The sequence below is a fragment of the Zootermopsis nevadensis genome, unplaced genomic scaffold, assembly GCF_977971745.1.
Source record: "Zootermopsis nevadensis isolate Lab colony 2312 unplaced genomic scaffold, Znev_1.0 Znev_ptg000003l, whole genome shotgun sequence".
Lineage (NCBI taxonomy): Eukaryota > Metazoa > Arthropoda > Insecta > Blattodea > Termopsidae > Zootermopsis > Zootermopsis nevadensis.
This window is the reverse complement of record NW_028259135.1, coordinates 15,349,071-15,371,977: the sequence shown is the minus strand read 5'-3', so window position 1 is coordinate 15,371,977 and position 22,907 is coordinate 15,349,071. Positions and strand designations below refer to the sequence as shown.

Here is a 22,907-nt window from a genome sequence, read left to right as displayed (position 1 = left end):
CTCACCAATAGAGCGGCCGTCACTCACTCACTCACTCACTTACTCTATGGTGCAAGATATTCTTTGAAAAGTCGATTGTATTCTCGGCTTGTCAAAGAACAGCCAACTTTTTTTATGGAACTTGAAGGTTCATCACGTTATTCACAAAATCCAGGCACAGGACCCTATCCTGAGCCAGCTGCATCCAGTTCGCTCCAGCGATTCCCGTCTACCTAAGGTCCGTCCTCAGGCTGCGGATGGAGAAGGCCTCCAACAGATACGTCTGAAGGGCAGCTGAGAAATTTTGATGAATAAGCAGTCGAGGGCAGCCAATAAGGGGTGGTCATTCAGCTTAGGGGTTGGACGTGGGGGCTAACAACCCCTCACCATAAAACTTATTTTGTTACGAAATGTCTAAAAGCGCCTCGGATCTGGACTGATTCTTTGGCAGAAAAATGACTTATCTGTGGCATATGGTCTGTCATACACTGTTCTGAAAGTACAAATTTCTGACAACTTCAATTATAGGTCTACGTATTCCATATACTATTATGCAAAATTTAAGTGTGAATATTCAGTGTGAGTGGTTCAATGTATCTTAGATTTTAATATCACAGATGTCTTCCTTTTCATTCTTAGTTTTCCGCTAGGCATATTTATTCGGGAGCCAATGAGATTTTTTGTGTTACGAGAATATGATTATTTTATAAAATAAAGAAACCACAATTTTCAAATGGAAATTCCTCTTCATTACATGTAACTAACACCATTGAGCAAGTCTTTAATAAGAATCTGATAGTCGCTCACCTGATCAAGATATGTGGTTTTGTGAACCCGAAAGTACATTGCTATGTTTACAATATTCCTCCAATAGACCATGTCTTGAGTATAAATACGTACGTAAGTGTATTTGCACGTGAACGACGTAATAATAACATGTTAAATATTTCCTGGCCTGTAATACGAAAAATAATTACAAGAAATGTTTTTGACACGGCTTTACATTCGTATTAAGCGCATGTAGTTCTTGGTGACTAACGCTAGGATGCGCTGAGCGTCATGCACCGTGTAGAATTGTCTAGCTTTGTTTTGATGCAGGCGAAGGAGCAGTGTGTTTCGTGCTGTGGGGAAGTAGGGGGCGTGTTCAGTATAATTGTAACGAAATCGTTATGATACAGAGTTAGAAGTGATCGTTCACATGTGTAATCTGTTGTACAGGTTAATTGTTGCTTTTTTGCAGGGTTTGAGAACAGAGTACAGAAATGAAAGTGACTGTGTTGATTAGAATTTGTTTATATGTTCCGAGAACTGTACTCGTCTCTTCGACGTTTAAAATGGAACAAAACGCGCTGTAATAATGAATTGTTCTGATTGTGTGTGTATGTGAATAATGTGGGTTGATGTTATAGAACTGTGACACGTGTTCCAAGAATCTATAAAATGAATGTTAGGTTATCAGACGTTGTTGAACAGATTCTACCCAATTCAATTCGGGCTGGAAATGTCACACAAGGCATGTGGCGTAGGTGAACAGGAAACTAGTTCCAAGGTAAGAAAGAATATTAATTATTGTTATTTATGGAGTAATTAGTGCCCACGACTGCATTTTGTTGTGGTATAGTGTAGGCACTGCCCACGTTTTGGTGTAAACCGGTATACTTAAAATCGTATAATGCAGTGCTATAATGTTTCCCACGCTTTGATGTATCATTTATTAGGTATTTTTAGAATAGTACGTTAAGGAATACATGTAGTGAATGACATCCATTTATCGAAGTCTCGACTTCGTAATTTGTTGATAAATATATTGAAGATTATGTTACGAGATGATGTCATGCTGATTATGGCTGGAGAATAGAAAGCAATTAGAAAGCAGACGTGACCGACGTCTGTGTAACAAAGTAGCAAATAGCACAGTCAGGTTTGAAGTTGGATCCTCTCGACACTAACTACTTCACCCCCACATTTTCGGCCAAACCGCCGATATCATGAGAGCATTTTCGTGGTTTTTATCGATTCTTCTAGGAAGACTCTGGAATATGTCGTGCGTGATCTCTTCCTTTTCAGATTGATTCAGATTTCCTTTTTAATATTATTTCGGAGGAAGTAATCTGTTGAAGTCGGTGCAACGTCTTTAAACCGACGAACAATCTATGGTATTTTTTAGTCCAGTTTCCATGGCTACGAGCCTAAAAATAAATTGCAGAATGTTTATCAAGCACATATATTTTTATATTGCATATGTACAGTTCATACATAAAAGTATGAAACTTACCATTTGCCGGTCTGGTATACATTACTAACTGACTAGATGGTTTACGAAACACGAAGGTTCATCACCGAATTAACCAAAGCTCTCCACCGGACCCTGTCCTGGGCCAACAAAATCCAGTCTCCTTCAACTCCTATCTCCCATAGATCCCGCCAGACATTATCCTCCCATCTATGTCTAGGTCTCCCCAGCGTTCTCTTCCCCTCAGGCTTCCCAACCAATACCCGGTGCACACCTCTTGTCCCATCCATGCGCGCTACATGCCCAGCCCATCTCATTCTTCTCGACTTAATCACCCTGACAATGTTGGGGGAGGAGTACAGATTTTTAAGCTCATCATTACGTAGTTTTCTTCAGACCCCATATTATGATAATATAAATATATTACGGAAGTCATCACGAACACACTCTTTTATTGTGGTGGGGTGGGGGCTGAAGGCGTCCTCAGTAAACAGGAAACAATGTTAAGAAAGACAAGGTCGAATGTGCGGAGTGATAATTTGACTGTTGGATGTGAAGAGGGCGAATTATCACTGGATGGAAGAATTCCCTGAAAGACTGATAGTTGGTCAGCTGGCCAAGAGATTTCTTACGTTACGTTCATTGCTGTGTTCCCAAGACCTTCCTACCGGTCTTTATTCTCAGCCAATTGAATTCAGTCCCCATAAAAACAGTTTTAGTATCATCTGTACCCAGTTTCAAAATGAGGGTTTCTTAACTAACTTCTATACGCCTTTCTGATTTTTGAAATGTGTCGCGTTATTGCCCTGACAGTGAAAGGAGGTGATATCACACATCTTTGATAAAAATTACAAATGAATTATTTTTGTAAATGTCTGCTGTTGTACACAGGACCTCTCGATTACAAAGTAAGAGTGGTGCCCATGCACCCGAAACGTCCATTTATAATACCATGTTCTGCGTCACGTAATTTCTTTCAATGGCTTCCATCAGACCATAATTAATATTATTTTAAGCAGGCGGTCAAAGAATCTTAAACTATTTAACGACGTTCTTTCATCTGCATGGAGTATTTCGTGTCAAATGAGTTGAGCAGGAGTTTGTTGTTGTTGAGATGATAATGTTGCGTCATATTGTGATGATTATAATTGTTTAATTCTAACCGTCTAATCAAAATAAAATATTTTATTAAATATTAAAATATTATTACTACAATTAACATTTAATATTTAAAATATATTAAAATGATGCTCTTTCTATCGAAATGTTCGATTTACAATTAGAGCATCATCTTTTTCACGACATGTTTCGGTTTTCATTGAACCATCTTCAGGTGTATAATCGTTGTTGTTGTTTTATTACGTCGACAGGTGTCCGTCAAATGTGAGCGCAAGTTTCTTTGTAGCATAATTTTAAAAGCAACTGTGACGTTTGACTGTAAAGCGAACATTCTTGATACTCACTCCACGAGGTGAATAACCAGACCTTCGGCCCACATAGACGATGTTGTTTGTCCTCGAAACTATTAATCATTTACAATCAATATTGATTATGGCGTAACACAAGAAACGGGAAGTTCTCGTGCTACAAGTACCAGTAATTTAAAACGTATCGACTTTATATCAACAACAGAGAAAGCAACTGCGAGATTATTAAAACAGGAAAAGAACGAGTTTTAAATAAATATGGCGAAGGATGAGATGGCTGTTATCACCTGTACCATAGCAGTTCTTGGCCGGGAGCCGAGTAGTGACAGTTACGTTCAACTTTATCGGTGAACGCACTGTATGAACAGCTGTTAGTAGTGACTGCAGGCGTTCATACCTGGAGGGTGTCAGAGCAACTCCAGTAAGTGGTTGTCTGCATTTCATCGTCTTCCCATGAGCTCTCAGGGGTGTATCTGATTGGGAGTAGGGTTATGGTCGTGCCGCCCCTTCGAAGGCAGCACAGAGGTCTAAAATGCAAGGCAAAGAACCAGAGAGAGACAAAAGACTGTCTTGAGTGTTGACTTTGCGATTGGTAAAATGAGAACAGTATAAACAACGTCCTTATTAGGTGTAGGGCATTTTAGGGGAATGAAGAATTAGAACCTGCAGATGTTTGTAGCGTGTCACTACACAAAATTAATTTATAAGATATATATGAATCCTTTAATTCACAGACCAATATACGCAGCATTAACATCACTCCGACAATACGATTGTATCAATGATATATAATACAACAACAAATGTTGATACAATGTGAAAAATTGAAGAAATGATACGAAAATTAAAAAAATTAGTAATTGAATTAAGAGTTTATAACATACACCTGATGACAGCTCTATGAAAGCCGAAACATGTCGAGAATGTTCCATATGTAAATCGAGTACTCGATACGGAACAAAAGATAATATTTTAACCATTTAATTATCTTATATTACTTTATTGTGATTGACGGACAATTTTAATATATATATTTTAATAAAATTAATTAAATTATTTCTTAACTTTTTGATAATTTCCACTCGACACAATATAATTTTGCAATTGAACCAGAGTCTGAAATAACTTAAAGTTTTTGGGCGTTCGTAATAAATTCGTCATGTCCGTCAAGGTTTATCTTAGCTGCACAACGATTTAATATAATGGGTCTGTCACAGTGCAGATTTTTAAGACCTTGAACGAAATGACGTTACTGTTGTTCCAATTTCAGAGAATCGTAGCTACCATTTGAGTACTTTTACTGAGAGCAGGGAGTTAAAACGTAGAACGATTGAATCTCTGAGGTAGCTTTCTCTTAGTATCGATTATTTAGTTCTATAGTATCAGTATTTGCAGTTGTACTGTATCAGGTGACGTGTGGATGGGCCAATTCACTCTCGTTACGTGAATAGCAAATACAGAGTGATTCAAAAGCCCCCGTCCACTGCGAAAAACAAAACAAACAAATGATGAAAATTGGGTTTGATTCGGACGTCTCTGTGCACATACGCTCCAGATAGGGCACATGGCGTGTGCGATACACACGAATTGACGTCAATAACCTGTTTTATTTAGTTGTAAATACAAATGTGTTGCAAAGCCAACGTAAAAACATAAATGAGCCAACATTTTTTTTATATACCATTTATTCGGAAAATTGAAAATATCTGAAGATCATTCTTTAGCAAGTTTTGAGGCAGCGTTTTTAGTGTTGAAGGTAATTTTAATAATTCTTGACGACCTCCGTGGTTCATTTTAAAATAGATGACCTTGAATCTTCATTGCATACGTCGCAGTGGTTTGTCAGCGTTTTATTACAATACCTCGCAAGAGTGAATGAGAGACAAACGTAGAAACGGGTTCGAACCCCAAAATCTCAGACAGCGGGCAATGTCCAGCATATTTCGTTGTAACGAATCGAAGATGGACAAAAACCTTACGAGATTCCAAAGGAAGGCCGAGAAGTCGACCCTTTCCTGATGTAGTATAATTCAGTTTACATAACCGAAACGTATTCTCCCAAGGCACTTTTCATCATGGTTGAGATGTTAGTACTCCAGCTTCGTAATCGGAAGGTCAGGGGTTACATATTATGTCGCGGGCCTCATACTTGTTACGAAAGAACCTTTGTGGATAAAAAACATTTACTGTATGGAAGTGTGAGCTTCTCACAGCGCTAAAGATGTCAATGGTGGTCTTATGTATTGTAACTCCATGTGGCCTTGTAGGTTGGTACCAACGCTTCTGAAGAACATACCGTCTCCATCATCAGGGCTGACAGAATTGTACAGATAACACAGGCCACATTAACGTACAAGTAAATTGTTAAACGTGAAAGATCTGTTCTCCACCACTCGAAAGATTTGCATATCTGTCACCTGACGAACTGTGGGTAATTAAATGACGTAGGCTACACTGTTACTAAGACAAATGAGTGATGAAAAATTGCTGAGAGGGTTGTTCGTATTCGTAAACTCTGCTCTAAGCTGCGTTGGGCCTTTTCATTCTAGTTATAAACAGCTGGATGACGGTAATGAATATTTTGATACACCTATTGAGTACGTGTTCTAAATAATCCGTTCGTCTTTTGGTTACTATGCATTATGTAAAGCGATTCTCACAGCAGGCGTTCCTGTTGCAAGATGATACAGGCCTGAACTGTGTTAGTATTCTTTTGAATTCCGCCGCTTAACGGAATGCAAGACAGACGCAAGGCCCTTGGACTGTGGCTTAAATAAATGAATTGAATTGAATTATTATTATTATTATCCCATGTATTCACCACTTTATGGGGTATGTACTTCCATGTACCCGAGACAGACCTTGTCCCTAAGGTACATAGGGCAGCAGCTATTTCCGGGATACATATTGTTTTTAGCAAGTGTCACATGTATTATATAATTTTATTTTATGAAAGCGTCTTTCGGATGATGTATGAAGTTCCCAAAATGGCAGTTTTCTGAAGTTCCCTGACTTCGTGTTCGCCCGGAATGTTGGCCAAATATTTTCTGAGTGACCCGGAGACAGTTTCTGTTGCCCCTATAACTACTGGAATTATTTTTGCTTGAATTATTATTATTATTATTAGTCTTCCGTCTCATCGTTCTCCCTCTTCTTTTATCAGGAATTAATAGAACATCTCGGCCTCTTTCGACTCAGAATTCCAATCAAATAGATCTTTTTATGCTTACGTTATGGCTGCCTTCACAAAGTGCATACCATTTCAGTATAACATACAAAAATGTCGAGAAACATTTATGCCCCGCGCGGAATTCGAACCAGCAGTAGCAGTACGCGGACTACCTGATACCGTGAGTGTCCGAAATCGCCCGGGAACAGGGACTGGTATGTGGCTGATCGATGGATGTTCTTCCTATGAAAGAACAGCGAGGTGGACCGTCATTAAAAATGTGTGCGTAATTTGCCAGGAATGAAAGCTCATTAATGGACAGTGTAAGAGTTTTAAGCCTGTGTTATGAATTTAAACACGTGTGTCCGTCGTCTAGTCAAACAGTTTGATCTAGGAAAACTTATATTTACTTGACTGGTATTGACTATGTTAATCTCTGTTTAAAAAAAAAAAACTTTGATGTTTACGGAAAATAAATTGTCATTTTAAGTTTCTTCAATTTACACCAATTTTGGTTTTTGATACTGTCTTATTTGCTGGGATATACGAGAAATTACTTTGAAATTAATTTTGAATGTTCATTGGAAAAACATTTTGCTTTGTCAACCTCCGTATGGTGAATTCCGTTCTCATAAACGAGACTCTGGTGACCGAGTCAGGCAGCATAACCCATTGTATTTAGTGTAGAGGAAATGCCACTGTCGTGAGTATTTTGGGTGTTATTTTAGTTTAATTTTTGTTAGACTTACTTAATGCCTAATACCAATAACTAATGATCATTGCAGTAGAGTAAATTAATTAATGCATTCGATGGTGTATCATATACCGAGTTTGGTAGGTCAATTTGTGGGATCATCGGTCACTGGATTGTAATTCGGGGGGATTGATTTGAAGCAAAAGTTGAGTTCGTAATTAGAATATTTAACCAGCGGTAAAGTTTTGGACCATCTGTAAGAGATGCCTGCTCAAACAAAGCTGTGCTTACCTATTAACATATTTCAGAATTTCAATAACCTAAGATGCATCAATGTCAGAATACACGCGAGTGAGGGCTGTGTACAGTCAGGTTGAAGCAAAATGCCTTGCAGCCATGTGAAGAGGATTGTGATGACAGCTGAACTTCTTTTCTCTGTTGCCTGGTGTCTGCTACGCCAAAGACATCGGTATTTTATTTTGCCAATAATTAATAATTATTTTGTGAAAATCGGTATGTATATCATTCCACCGGGTGGCAACCCGGTGGAATGATTTTTAAACTACCTGGCATCAACGGTCGTCTACTAATATGGAGGTAGTGCGATCTTATGAAGTGGTAATAATATTAACGTCATTCATTTTAGGGTCTCTGAAGACATTTCAAATTTATTTAAGATAAATCTTCAGGACATGTGGAATCTTCAGTTGCAATATGAGAATTAATTATCAAGTTATGACCTGTTCATTAATTCTGTGATGATTAATTCGTCGCTTATTATTAGTTGCCATGGATATATAGCGTGCAGTGTAATAACTATTTGCAAATTATGAATTGGTAAGAGTGTAGATGGGGGAACTGGGGTATAAACTTTAGGATAGTCTGCCTCTCGTCTGAGGTTTGAACCCGGGGCTGCTGATTACGTAGCTACTCAAGTGAACGTTTGATGAATTCAATGCGTAGAAACTGAAAGTGGTCGATCGATCGATGACTTACGACGTTTTTCCTCTATGCTGCTAGCAGGTTTCTGGGAACAGTACCAGTTGTACAAACCTGCATAATCTGTGTGTCTCGGTTCGCTGGCCGCTTATCGTGGACAGGTAATTAAATTCTGTTAAATGTTAATCCCAATAGAGTGGAAGTAGACTTATCCTGCAGTTGACTGCTTAATTCCTTGAAGTAAACAGTATGTAGTTTGATTTTTGAGCCGTCTCTAACCATGGTTAATACGTGTACACCGATTGGGAGTACATATATTTTCAAAATGCTTTCTTCGCTGTATTGCAAACCTCAGTGGACTTCATGTTTATTACATTTACGTCTTTTTCGTTAAATAGTCATCATATTAAGGAATACCCGAAGTAACGTCTGGTTTTTAATCAGGCCAGTACTTTATACGCGTGCCAACTTCTTGTACCATGACACATATTTAAAGATTGATGTCTTCTGGGTTGTTGCGCCGTGTAGTCTGGTATAAGTTTACCGACGTTTCAGAGGTCCTTGCTGCCTCCATCATCAGGGCGATGATCGCAGGTGAACAATCTGTCGTCACAATGTGTTCATTTAGTGAACACTACGGAAAAATGCATGAAATCTACCAATTACTGCAGATAGGCTCTTGTTTTCACCGGCTTTGCAACCACTGGTTGCCCCAATGTTGTTGCCGACAGCCTGTGTTGTATGCTCACTAATTAGCAGTTCCCTTAGCACTCGCTTCAGAACAGCGGCATCACGAATTTCACGATATCAAGCCAACTGCTGAGGTTGTCTCCAACGACAGGTCGTTCTTGCTTTCAGAGAATTGTGAACACCGTTCCATTTTAACGGGAATCGGCTTTACACGAGTCAGAGCAAGAGAAGACGTACGCAATCATCTCCCACGAAGCATCTCTTGAGTTAGAAAAGAATTTCAGGAAAAAAGTTTTTCTCATCTAGTGGACCAATTGCTAAATAAAATAGCTCGTCTTTTTGAGTGTTCTGTTTAATGAATTTTTCAGTAGCTCAGACTACAACGTCTGATAATTGGATGGTTAATGAATAGTGAATTCGAATGGATGTGGAAGGAAGCCACAGTGGCTGATTCCGTTAGATAAGACCCGCAACGCGTTTTAACACCAGATTTGAGAACCGACGCCAATCACCGCGTCGTTCTAAACACACCACATTTGTCGCAGGTAAGCTCCAGGTTGCCATCTGAAACGCATCTGGAGAACGGACACCGGGTGTCGCGACGGCGCCAAAAGACGTAATATTTGGCATAGATAAGACTCGCAATACCTTTTATCACCAGATATGAACGCCGACGCCAAGCGTCGCTACATTCTAAACAATACAGCTTCAGGATGCCATGGGCCACCACGGCCTCCTCGGTCGCCCACGTCTGCACCGTTGCCTTGGTCGCCACTGTCTATAGTTTTCAGGTCAGGTCGCCACAGGTACTATAGTTGTCGGGTTGCTACGGTAGCCTGTGGTTGCCCAGATCGCCCAGATCGCCGCGATCGGTCCAGACGGTTGCACTGCGGGAACTTGGTTGTTGTTTAACAAGCTTGTCCGTACCTCAAAGACAACGGAAGTAAACGCCCCAGGTATGAACATCAGCGTCATGTCCCCGATATCAGGTCAAATGGCTCTATGGTCATGATTAGGTGATTGTCATGGAATTAGGTATTTCCATTTCCTTCATACCAGACGTAATGGAAGTACAGTTATGATTCGGCATCGATGTGGCATTTCCTGCACATTAGATAACAATGCATTCGCCTCTACTTCCTGGAATTAGATAAATCTGGCTGCTGACGCTTATGGTTGTGTACGAGAACTCTCGAATTACGTAACACCCTGAGCTGTGCCACGGCTCTGGCGCTTAGTTGCAGGCTTTCACAGCGGAGGCTCGGACTTCCTCCCAGGGAGGTCAGTGTGGGATTTGTGGTGGACAAAGTGGCACTGGGACAGATTTTTCTGTCTCGGTTTTTCGCTGTCGGCATCCTTCCACCATTAGCGCCATGCTCACTCGTGTATCATGTGGGGGATGGACAGTGGCCCCTTTGGCTGCTGTAGTTTTATAGAGACAGATGCACTCTGTGTATGATTTGAGGTTTTCACAGCGGTCAGTCGCCCTGATGACGGAGGCAGTATGACCTCTGAAACGTTGGTAAACATCGACCAGACTACACACCGCAACAACCCAGAAGACAGAAATCTTCATACTTATCGCCCTGATGATGGAGGCAGTTTGACCTCTGAAACGTTGGTTAACATCTACCATACTACACGGCGCAACAACCCAGAAGACAGAAATCTTCATACTCATCGCCCTGATGACGGAGGCAGTATGACCTCTGAAACGTTGGTTAACATCGACCAGACTACACAGCGCAACAACCCAGAAGACAGAAATCTTCATACTCATCGCCCTGATGACGGAGGCAGTATGACCTCCGAAACGTTGGTTAACATCGACCAGACTACACAGCGCAACAACCCAGAAGACAGAAATCTTCATACTCATCGCCCTGATGACGGAGGCAGTATGACCTCTGAAACGTTGGTTAACATCGACCAGACTACACAGCGCAACAACCCAGAAGACAGAAATCTTCATACTCATCGCCCTGATGACGGAGGCAGTATGACCTCCGAAACGTTGGTTAACATCGACCAGACTACACAGCGCAACAACCCAGAAGACAGAAATCTTCATACTTATCGCCCTGATGACGGAGGCAGTATGACCTCCGAAACGTTGGTTAACATCGACCAGACTACACAGCGCAACAACCCAGAAGACAGAAATCTTCATACTCATCGCCCTGATGACGGAGGCAGTATGACCTCAGAAACGTTGGTTAACATCGACCAGACTACACAGCGCAACAACCCAGAAGACAGAAATCTTCATACTCATCGCCCTGATGACGGAGGCAGTATGACCTCAGAAACGTTGGTTAACATCGACCAGACTACACAGCGCAACAACCCAGAAGACAGAAATCTTCATACTCGTCGCCCTGATGACGGAGGCAGTATGACCTCTGAAACGTTGGTTAACATCGACCAGACTACACGGCGCAACAACCCAGAAGACAGAAATCTTCATACTCATCGCCCTGATGATGGAGGCAGTATGACCTCTGAAACGTTGGTTAACATCGACCAGACTACACAGCGCAATAACCCAGAAGACAGAAATCTTCATACTCATCGCCCTGATGACGGAGGCAGTATGACCTCCGAAACGTTGGTTAACATCGACCAGACTACACAGCGCAACAACCCAGAAGACAGAAATCTTCATACTCATCGCCCTGATGACGGAGGCAGCATGACCTCTGAAACGTTGGTTAACATCGACCAGACTACACAGCGCAATAACCCAGAAGACAGAAATCTTCATACTCATCGCCCTGATGACGGAGGCAGTATGACCTCCGAAACGTTGGTTAACATCTACCAGTCTACACAGCGCAACAACCCTGAAGACAGAAATCTTCATACTCATCGCCCTGATGACGGAGGCAGTATGACCTCTGAAACGTTGGTTAACATCGACCAGACTACACAGCGCAATAACCCAGAAGACAGAAATCTTCATACTCATCGCCCTGATGACGGAGGCAGTATGACCTCCGAAACGTTGGTTAACATCTACCAGTCTACACAGCGCAACAACCCTGAAGACAGAAATCTTCATACTCATCGCCCTGATGACGGAGGCAGTATGACCTCTGAAACGTTGGTTAACATCGACCAGACTACACAGCGCAATAACCCAGAAGACAGAAATCTTCATACTCATCGCCCTGATGACGGAGGCAGTATGACCTCCGAAACGTTGGTTAACATCGACCAGACTACACAGCGCAACAACCCAGAAGACAGAAATCTTCATCGCCCTGATGACGGAGGCAGTATGACCTCTGAAACGTTGGTAAACATCGACCAGACTACACGGCGCAACAACCCAGAAGACAGAAATCTTCAGATGCACTCTAGTTCACATGTAATAGTTTATTGTGGATTTTACCTAAGTAATGTTTCCTATGAGCCTTTGAGATTGCATTAGAATAATCTTAACAGGAATGAAATTGCTGTTCAGTGTCGTCTTAGTTCCTCTGAAAACAGACTTCGGTAGCTGCAACCCATTTCGAAATCACTTGAAAACCAATTCGTATCTGTTTGATTGCTTTGATGTCGCAGAACCAAGCGGAACGAGCAGAAGCGAGCGCTCTGAGCGGTCTGTCCCATCCGAAACGCTGACGAGCAGCACAAAATGAACCCGCACGCCCGCTAATTTGAAGCTCAAAGGATAGGTTTAATGTTATTGTTCGTTTGTAAACTTAGTTTTCATGGATGAATTCATAAAGCTGCTCCCCTCTGAAATGTTGAGGTTTCAATCAATAATCTTTTTTATGTTGTAATGAAATGCAGGGCAGTGTCGACCTTCTCTTCAGTTATCATGGTTCAGAGAGATTTGCAGGACATTGGCTTGATGCATGCGCAAACGATGTTCTGTGTATATAAATTTAATTGAGATTTTGTAGGGACCCATGTGGGTGGACTCTACACGTACCTGTAATTACAGAGACAACGAAATACAGGGAATTTTTCCCCCCCGGGGAAACGTTTTGGAACGCGATCAATTATGAGAATGAGAAAGGTTAGTACATTTTTTTGGTTATTTAATTAAATTGATTCAACTTTAGGAGCCTCTATAGGGCTGGGGCACTGAAATCAGTGTGTAGGGAATTAGGTAATTATAAGTTAGACTTAGTGGCAGTGCAGGAAGTGCGATGGGAGGGGGAGGGCACGATCCCAGTGGACAATTTTACATTTTTCTATGGAAAGGGGAATGACAATCATCAGCTAGGGACGGGTTTTTTTGTTCATAGCAGAATTAGGGCAGCAGTTAAGAGAGTAGAATTTGTTAGTGACAGGTTGTCTTACGTAATTTTGGAAGGACGTTGGTGCGACATCATTGTCCTTAATGTTCATGCCCCAACTGAAGACAAAAGCGATGATATCAAGGATAGCTTTTATGAAGAATTGGAATCAGTATTTGATACATTTGGCAAGTATCACATGAAAATTCTGCTAGGAGATTTCAATGCAAAAATTGGGAGGGAGGATGTCTTCAAACCCACAATAGGCAGCGAGAGTCTCCATGCACTTAGTAATGATAATGGCGTCAGAGCAGTGACCTTCGCTACGTCAAAAGATTTAATTGTAAAAAGTACAAAATTTCCACACCGTGATGTTCATAAATACACTTGGACTTCCCCAGATGGCAGAACACACAATCAAATAGATCATGTTTTAGTAGATAAGAGAAGGCAGACAAATGTAATTGATGTGAGATCATTCAGAGGAGCAGATTGCGACACTGATCATTATCTGGTGGTAGCAAAAGTGAGGGAGCGGCTTTCAGTAAGTAGACGAACTAAACAAAATTTTGACACAGAAAGATTTGATTTGAAAAAATTAAGTGAGGGAGAGGCAAAGGAACAATATCAAGTTGAAATTTCGAATAGGTTTCAAATTTTAGAGACAAATGAGGATAATGAAAGTGTGGACATCAACAGGGAGTGGGAAAATGTCAGAAACTGCATCAAAATTTCAGCAAAAGAGAAACTAGGATACTACAGGAGAAAGCAAAATAAACCGTGGTTTGATGAAGAATGTTCAAAATTAATAGATCGAAGGAAGCAAACAAAATTTCAATGGTTGCAGAACCCAAACAAAACAAATGCGGATAATCTATGTAACGTGAGACGTGAGGCTAGTAGAACCTTTAGGACTAAGAAAAGGGAATACCTGAAGGGCAAAATTGCTGAACTTGAGACAAATAATAAGGAAAAAAACATCAGAGACCTGTACAGAGGCATTAATAACTTTAAGAAAGGATATCAACCCCAGACTAATTTGGTAAAGGATGATAGTGGCAATTTGCTTGCAGATCCAATAAAAATTGTGAATAGGTGGAAAAATTTCTTTAGCGAGCTCTTAAATGTTCATAATACTGGTGATATTAGACAGATTAAAATGCATACAGCTGAACTGTTGGTGCCAGAACCTAGCTTAGATGAAGTGGAACTAGCCATTGGGAAGTTGAAAAGTTATAAATCTCCAGGAATTGATCAGATTCCGGCCGAATTAATTAAAGCAGGTGGCAAAGGGTTGCATATGAGGATCCATAAGCTTATTCAGTTAATTTGGGATAAGGAAGAGATGCCACATCAATGGAAGGAATCCATAATTATTCCTATTTATAAGAAGGGGGACAAGACTGAGTGTGGTAATTACCGAGGAATATCGCTGCTATCAACCTCATACAAAATTCTATCCAACATTCTTTTGGCAAGATTAACCCCATATGCGAATGAAACTATTGGGGATCATCAGTGTGGGTTCAGACGAAACAGATCAACGATTGATCAGATCTTTTGCATTCGTCAGATACTAGAGAAAAAATGGGAGTTCGGTGGGACTGTACATCAGTTATTTATAGATTTCAAAAAAGCCTATGACTCTGTGAAGAGAGAAGTGCTATATAATATTCTTATTGAATTTGGTATACCAAAGAAGCTAGTGGGTCTAATAAAAATGTGCTTAAATGAAACCTGCAGCAAAATTCGAGTAGGTAAATATGTATCTGAGACATTCCTCATCAAGAACGGTCTAAAACAAGGAGATGCTTTGTCTCCCTTGCTCTTTAACTTTGCGCTAGAATACGCCATCAGGAAGGTCCAAGGTAGGCAGGAGGGTTTGCAATTGAACGGGACACATCAGCTATTGACATATGCTGATGATGTTAATTTATTGGGGGACGATATAAATACAATAAAGAGGAACGCAGAAGTTTTACTAGAGGCTGGTAGACAAGTGGGGCTGGAAGTAAATTCAGAAAAAACTAAGTACATGTTAGTATCTCGTCATCAGAAGACAGGCGGGCAAAATTATCTTAGGGTAGCTAATAAATCCTTTGAAAGGGTTACAAAGTTCAAATATTTGGGAACAACAATAACAAATCAAAATGATACTTGTGAGGAAGTTAGGAGGAGACTAAATTCCGGAAATGCTTGCTACTTCTCAGTCCAAAATATTTTGTCTTCCCGTCTGATTTCTAAGAACCTGAAAATTAAAGTATACAAAACAATAATCTTGCCTGTTGTTTTGTATGGGTGCGAAACATGGTCTCTCACTCAGAGGGAGGAACACAGATTGCAGGTGTTTGAGAATCGGGTGTTGAGGAGGATATTTGGGCCTAAGAGGGAAGACGATGGGGCGTGGAGAAAACTGCACAATGACGAGCTTAAAAATCTGTACTGCTCCCCCAGTATTGTGAGGGTGATTAAGTCGAGAAGAGTGAGATGGGCGGGACATGTAGCGCGCATGGATGGGACAAGAGGTGGGCACCGGGTACTGGTTGGGAAACCTGAAGGGAAGAGACCGCTGGGGAGACCTAGACGTAGATGGGAGGATAATCTCAGGCGGGATCTATGGGAGATAGGAGTTGAAGGAAACTGGATTTTGTTGGCCCAGGACAGGGTCCGGTGGAGGGCTTTGGTTAATTCGGTGATGAACCTTCGGGTTCGGTAAGCCATCTAGTTAGTTAGTTAGTTCAACTTAAAATATTATATTGCGTTCAACGAGTTGGGAAGACTACGAAATGGTTCGATTAGAATTGTCAGCAGCTCGTCTAGGATTTAAATCGGGTCTAGATTTGACCGTTACTGCTATGCAAACCTGTTTGATAAACGATAAAATGGTAGGATAACATTAAGATGGATTGCTGAATACGCGTTGTATGTGAATTGATGACAGGACGGTGTTCAAAGGTGGTAGTGATGTAAGCGTGATTGAATTCTTTTGTACTTAGACGCCTGTTGTTTAATTAGTGGCGTGAACTTTCCTGTCTGTTTCAACCAGACATCCTGTACTCCAAGTATCGATATTGGACATCGTCAGACGACCTGACATTGTAGTCTAACATGGGCATGTAGATTTGGGTATGAAGTTAGTTTAATTAAAGAGCGAGAAGGAGAGAAAATAGTGGGGTGATGCACCCTAATTTCTCTCCCTGCCTTTTGTTTCATATTTGATTCTACCGATGCATCTCCATGCCCAGGTTCATCTGTATCTGGTGTTATCCAGGCCTCAGACATTATTCTCACCGCACTTCTGAGTTCGACCGCCTTGTTACAAAATTATAATATCAGGCCGAAATTAAGCATGACAGGGGTTGTGATCGCGTTGTTATTGCTGTGATGAATGTGGCTTGTAACCTGCGATTACTCGGTTCGAATGATGACTACAGCATCTGATATCCAGACTTCCTCATGATTTTCCTCAGCCCTTCCATTCCGTGATTAATCTTTTCGTGTTAATTATGTACAGTAACGTTATTCAACTGTTAATGGTATTCATGATGAGACTAGGAGAAGAGTAAGATGTATTGTATAACTTGCGGTTTTGGAGTTTGAAATTAATTAAAAGCTTTTGAAAATAAAATGACCTGAAAAAGAAAAATTTGAACCTAAGAATGATTATGCAGACTTAAATGAGAAATTGAGGATATTACGTGGGCGATTAGGGACTTCGTTATTAAAATATCCGCAGGTAATCAAGGAAGCTGTTACGCACTGATTATGTGGCTAGGATGAGGGGGGGGGGGTAAAGAAATGCACACAAAATTTTGGTGGGAAGATCTCTTGGAAGTGGTTGATGGAAGAAAGAGAATTAGATGAAATGATGGTAAAAGTTGAGGTGGATGGAACTGGCTCGAGACAAAAGAGTCCAGGCAGCGAACTTTGGCATTATCGGTATTGAATCTTCGCGTTTTACTATCTCAGAGTTAGTTTGTATTTAATTTACTTTATGTGGTTTTAATAACGACTGTATGAAACGAAAAATCTGCCTGGGATAGTTCTGCATTTGGATAGCCAATAATATTGTCTTTACAGAATTACAGAAACTAGTTTCAGTGCATCAGTTAACACAGCGGGGATAGCCGTCGCTGCAGAGAACGAAAACTAAGGTTCGCGGCTCCTGTAACGTTTATATACTGCATCACATCTTAAAGGATCCTCACAGACTCTCAAATCAATATAACGTAGTGCAACCATCTACGCAACGTTTGATGTTCTGACAGCGGAGAAGATGTTGATGGTGATATTCTGGGTTGTGACGCCTTGTGGATCTGTAGAGAGGTTGCAACATACCAGACGAACATATTGAGCCTATCTTCATGAGCCCTCAAGATGCAGGTGATATGTTCTTTCGAGATTCATCCAGGCCTAATTGTAATACGTCCGAGCATCTTAATCCACCAGATAACTGCAAAGATGTTGCGTGTGCGTGGATCTCTGTTAGTGCATGTCTAATTGCCTTTCAGAGGTTACACTGCACACAATTCGACTTTACTTTTTCTTATTAAGTATTTTTAATATTTTAATATTTTCCGTCAAATCACAATTTTTAATAAGATGATAAAATATAAAATATTTAAAATATCATTTCACGTTCCGCATCGAATGATCGATTTACAAATTGGAACGTAAATCGATCATTCGATGCGGAACGTGAAATGATATTTTAAATATTTTATATTTTATTATCTTATTAAAATTGTGATTTGACGGAAAATATTAAAATATTAACTTAATTCACAATATGACGCAAATATACTACCTTAAGTATTTTTAGTAGTTTCGGAGATGGAAAATGTGTGGAGAAAAGTCGGACGGACATGACTTTTCCCATTATGCGTTATTTTTGTAATCAGTGAATTTAATTTATAATAGTTGTATATTCTGCAACGTGTGTCTGATTTTCCGTGTTTAAATGTTTTGAACGCCCCAGAGCTGTTAGGTCGCACTGCTTGAAGTTGCCTTGATGTAGTTTCATTATCTGTGTGCCCGTCCGCTTTGTTAGACTGCCGTAACTACACGTTGGAACCAAGGTTGGCTGTCACTCCTCGAAGCTGGTCCACACTCTCATGCCATCAGCACAGAATATTTGCTCTCTGACACAAAGCTTCAGGACACGGAAGAAAGCCTTTGTGTTCAGAATTTAGTCATCTGTAAACAACTGAAGTTGTAATTACCAAACCAAACTACTGTCGGTTTCAAACAAGAAGGCGGGTGAGTGACATCTTGTCGCGCAGAAAGTGACAGACCCGCAAGGTTACGGTGTTGTCATATCTTCTCCCTTTGAACGTGACTGCCGCAAAACCAGTGTCACATGCATCATCAGGACGTTCTTGCAACTGCGCATCAGCGTTCATAAGGACGTAATTCTCCGCCTTTAGCTAGAAACAAACGCCTTTAAAACTAATTTTAAAGCTTGTGTTTTGAAAGGTGATTACTGGAGCCTTGGTCTATAATTTTTAAAACACACCAGGCTATCGCGTGAAACATTTTATATTTATGAAACAGAAGTTATGTTTTGTTGTGAGCGTTACTAGAGCAAGAGAACTGTATCTGTAACGAAGACTGACTTTCATTGGTTTGTCTTTTGCGATTTCTGCAGCGTGGCTGTAGCTCGCTCCCGCTTTGACGCTCGAATTCCAAAGCAATCAACTGCTAATTCTTTGGTCTCGGAACCCGGAGGTTTTCAACGCCGCTGATGTCTCCTTCCTTCACACGTCATTTAATTTTAATGTTTCTTTCAAGCTCCTCCAGTTAAATTTTGCAGCATTTTCAAATTATTTATTTATTACATAAGGCTATGTGTCAGACTTTGTTTCCGTAATGTTACATGTATTTAGATTTGTGTTCTTTTGCCAGCATCTTTCTCTTCCATTCATTACCGTGAATTATTCTTCTTTCTTTGTAAATTTAAAAAAAAAAATGACGCAGTCCAAATTTATATGCTGATAGAACGTCGCTGTCGAATGATATCTCTCCTGCTTCGTACGGCAAGTCCCAGCTTGAAATCTAGGTCCAGTGATCGACTGTCTGGTCTCAGGCTTTTCGTTATTTACAGGCAAATTCCTGGATGGTGTATTAATTAGGCCACGAACACTTCCTTCCATATTCATTCATTATAATTAATTGTTAATAATATTACCATTCAATGCTTTATCGCCTGAGTTACTGACAGCGTCGTTAAATGAAGCACACTGACACGAACTCATTCTAATAATGACTTCCCTTTTCTACATGAAGTAGATCCGGGAGCTTGACTGTAATTTTCCGCCAATCAAATACTTCACTTTCACACGCCCCTCACACTACAATTGTAACCATGGTAACGGAACCTATTTTTTACTCATATCGATTACTAGAGAGGGCAGTGTTTGTTAGATTTAGTTGACCGTCGGCTTACTATGTGCTAATGCTGTTTTCCACCTCTGACATTCCCGTTCCGAAATAAATTCTTACTCTGTACAGCGTAATACTTCGTGGTTTACACATAGTGAGGTAAATTTGTGCTGTGATCCCTGGATATTTGTTTGTTTCTTTGTTTGTCCGTTTGAGGTGAAACTTGCTGAATACATGTCAAATAAACCATGTGACTGTCGTATTTGGTTTTGCTTTGTAGATCTGAGTTTCTGATAGAAAATTAAAGATGGTGCATATTTCGAATAGGTTTTTCTTTCCAGTGATCGTATATTGGCTTCTGTGAAAAATTACATCTTCGCCAATAGTCTCATTCTTTGACGCCATTATAGGCCTACAAATTCACCATACGGTGTATTTTTTCTTTTTACTCTAAGCGACAAAAGTTTAGTGTTCTTTGTGAACCTGCGTCATGCAGTCTGTTGAATATTTTAATCTTGATTTTATATGGTTATAAAATCTCATTTGTTTTTGTGGCATAAATCAAAACTTCAAACAAAACTTTTTCTATAGCCAGTCTCCTCTTCCCACCTTTAATAGACAAAGTTAATCTTTAAAGTCTTCCACCAACTCTTTAGTTTTTAAATAGATTCTTTCATGTAAGAAACGTCGATTACATGACTAGTGCATGTACATGTTATTAATAGAAGTGATATTCTAAAGCAAATTTACTTAGTTTAGAACAGAATTTCATGAAAAAATTATACTGCAAGGGAGTATCTTTTTGATAATCTATTTTGGATATTATTTGACGACATGGCATCAACTGCAGATGGCTGTTTAGTATCGAATGATGAGAAAGGATGAAAATGTAGGGTTCCAAGTTTTGACGGCGGTGATTTTGAAGATGGCTATTTTCTGGGCTGTTACTTAATTACCCAGAAGACCGCCGTCTTCGAGGATGAACATTTTCGGTGAACTCAAAACGATTGAGGCTTAGGTCACTGTGGGCTATTTAAAGTGGCTGTCCAGGGATTTATCTGGAAACAAATTACGAATACATACAGTCTATTAGAGTTACAGACTCTTTGGTGTATAGTTTTTCAAGCAACAGGCGAACTGAGTGCATGCGAAGATGCGGATCGTAGGATAAATATAAACTGTTGCGAAGAATGAAACCGCGTGTGTTCTGTTGGAAAGTATTTGTTTATTTGCCTCCAACACCGAGGGGTCCTTAAATTACGTAAGACTTACACAGTATAACACAAAACATGCATGATTTACAACTGAAACAGGAGAACGAATAAACGTGTACAATTTTTATTTATGATTTGTAGGCAAACAAGTATATTTGTTAATTACCGATTAAACACCAGTGCTATAAATTCTAACGTTTTACCTTATTTAAATATTGAAGGCCTGGACTAGTTTTACACAAATATAACACTGTAATGTAATCCCCTATTGTGATGATGTTATCGGTTGTGAGGCCTTACGGACTCGTAGGTGGTTGTCAACATTTCGGAGAAATATAATTTCTCCATATTCAATCCTGAAGATTGAATCCACACGGCGTCACAAACCAGAACAACAACAACAGTGACGTGTTGTGCGCCGTGAGAACCCAAAGTCTCAAATATTCGTTGGTGAAGCATGGGCTATATTCCGTTATTGCATCAATTCCATTAATTTAATATGACTACTGAGATCTGATTTGTAATATCCTGACCTGTTTTCTTTTTGTAAAGTTCTTGTTCAACTTTGAATTTTAGTAGCATTTTTTTTAAATTTTTTGTGTTCCATAGTATTTCGATGAAGATGAAAATGTCAAACATTGATGTTTAATTAAGTGTCTAACGCCTTATCCCACCTCATGGACTTCAGCAGTTGAATGTTAAAATAATCAGAACCCGTTTCTTGTAGCTGGCGTCAGTCAAGCTGAGAAAGTGGGGTATGGCTCGATGCAGTTTCTTAACATTTAGTACACAATCCGGTAGACCGAGCCAGACATGTTTGTGGTTGCAACACAAATGTATGTATGATATATGACCGTTGTACTGTCCGTGTCAAAATTATTGACTGCAGCGAGGGGCACACCCCCTTGTCCTGTCTTCCATGGGCGTAGTCTGTACATTTATGGGGATGAGCAGTTGTCAGAGCCACCTGAAATGAATTCATGATGCACTGCCCTTGTGTTGGGCAGTGTTTCTAAACCGGGGGGTCCGCAAGTTTTGCCAAAGGATTCTTTTCTATCCTATATTGTTGAAAGTTCTAAGACTTTTCATCACATTTTCGCTTTTATATTTGAATAAAAACATGAATAAAGAGTTATGTCTTCTATTTATATTCTAGTTGGTCTGTATTCTGTTTAATCAAAATGTATGAGATGATTTTGGGGGAGGGGGTCCGCGGTACCAGAAAAGTTGATTTTATTTAAGCAATGTTTTGCTGCAAGGACAGTGATATAATTACTCACTGTGTCCTTGAAACTTAAAGTTAGGTTGATCTTCAATCCGTGGCTTTCAGTATTCACTTTGTTTTTGTGACTCACGCCGTGTCGAAGTGGCGATTTTTTTACCGACGTTTCGAAGACACTTAATGCCTTTGATACGGAAAAGTAAGGCGAGTTCCTCCGAAATGTGAGTAGCTATTACCATTTATGCACTTCTGATAATGCGCCGAAGATAAGTATTTAATGGAGAACATTAAAATAAATTTGTTCCGTAATTTTGCGCCTTGTAGTGTAGTATAAATTGACTGACGTTTCAGAAGTCTTTATTGTGTCTTTGAGATTGCATGGCGCAACATACCAGAATTAATTTCCATCCTCGCCGCCATGATAGCCTCAAATCTCAATGGACCAAAATGATTTTTAATATAGTAATGGGGAGAATATAGGATTTGAGACTTTCGCGACGAGTACAATCAGTAAAATCAAGAGTTGGTTCCCGAAACGTTGGTTTACTACGGTAACCATTTTATTGAATGGGGAGAATATTTGGAACTGATGGAAATCAGTAAGAGAAAATAAAAAAATTAGTATTTAATGAGGAAATTCCCAATATAATACTAGAAACTATCTTTACTCCGAGACCAGCCAAGCGCTGGGTCAGAGATGAAGCTTCTA

At 40.0% G+C, this 22,907-nt stretch overlaps 1 protein-coding gene across 4 annotated transcripts in view; it reads left to right on the top strand.

Moving 5' to 3' along the window:
* Positions 1-1,064: 1,064 nt before the first annotated feature.
* LOC110827879 (uncharacterized) overlaps positions 1,065-22,907 on the top strand; it is a 106,279-nt gene continuing 84,436 nt past the window's right edge. For all 4 annotated transcript variants that reach the window (XM_022059987.2, XM_022059986.2, XM_022059985.2 and 1 more), the window contains exon 1: positions 1,065-1,528. The gene's annotated coding sequence lies outside the window, so the exon portion shown is untranslated. The remainder of the gene's footprint in view (positions 1,529-22,907) is intronic.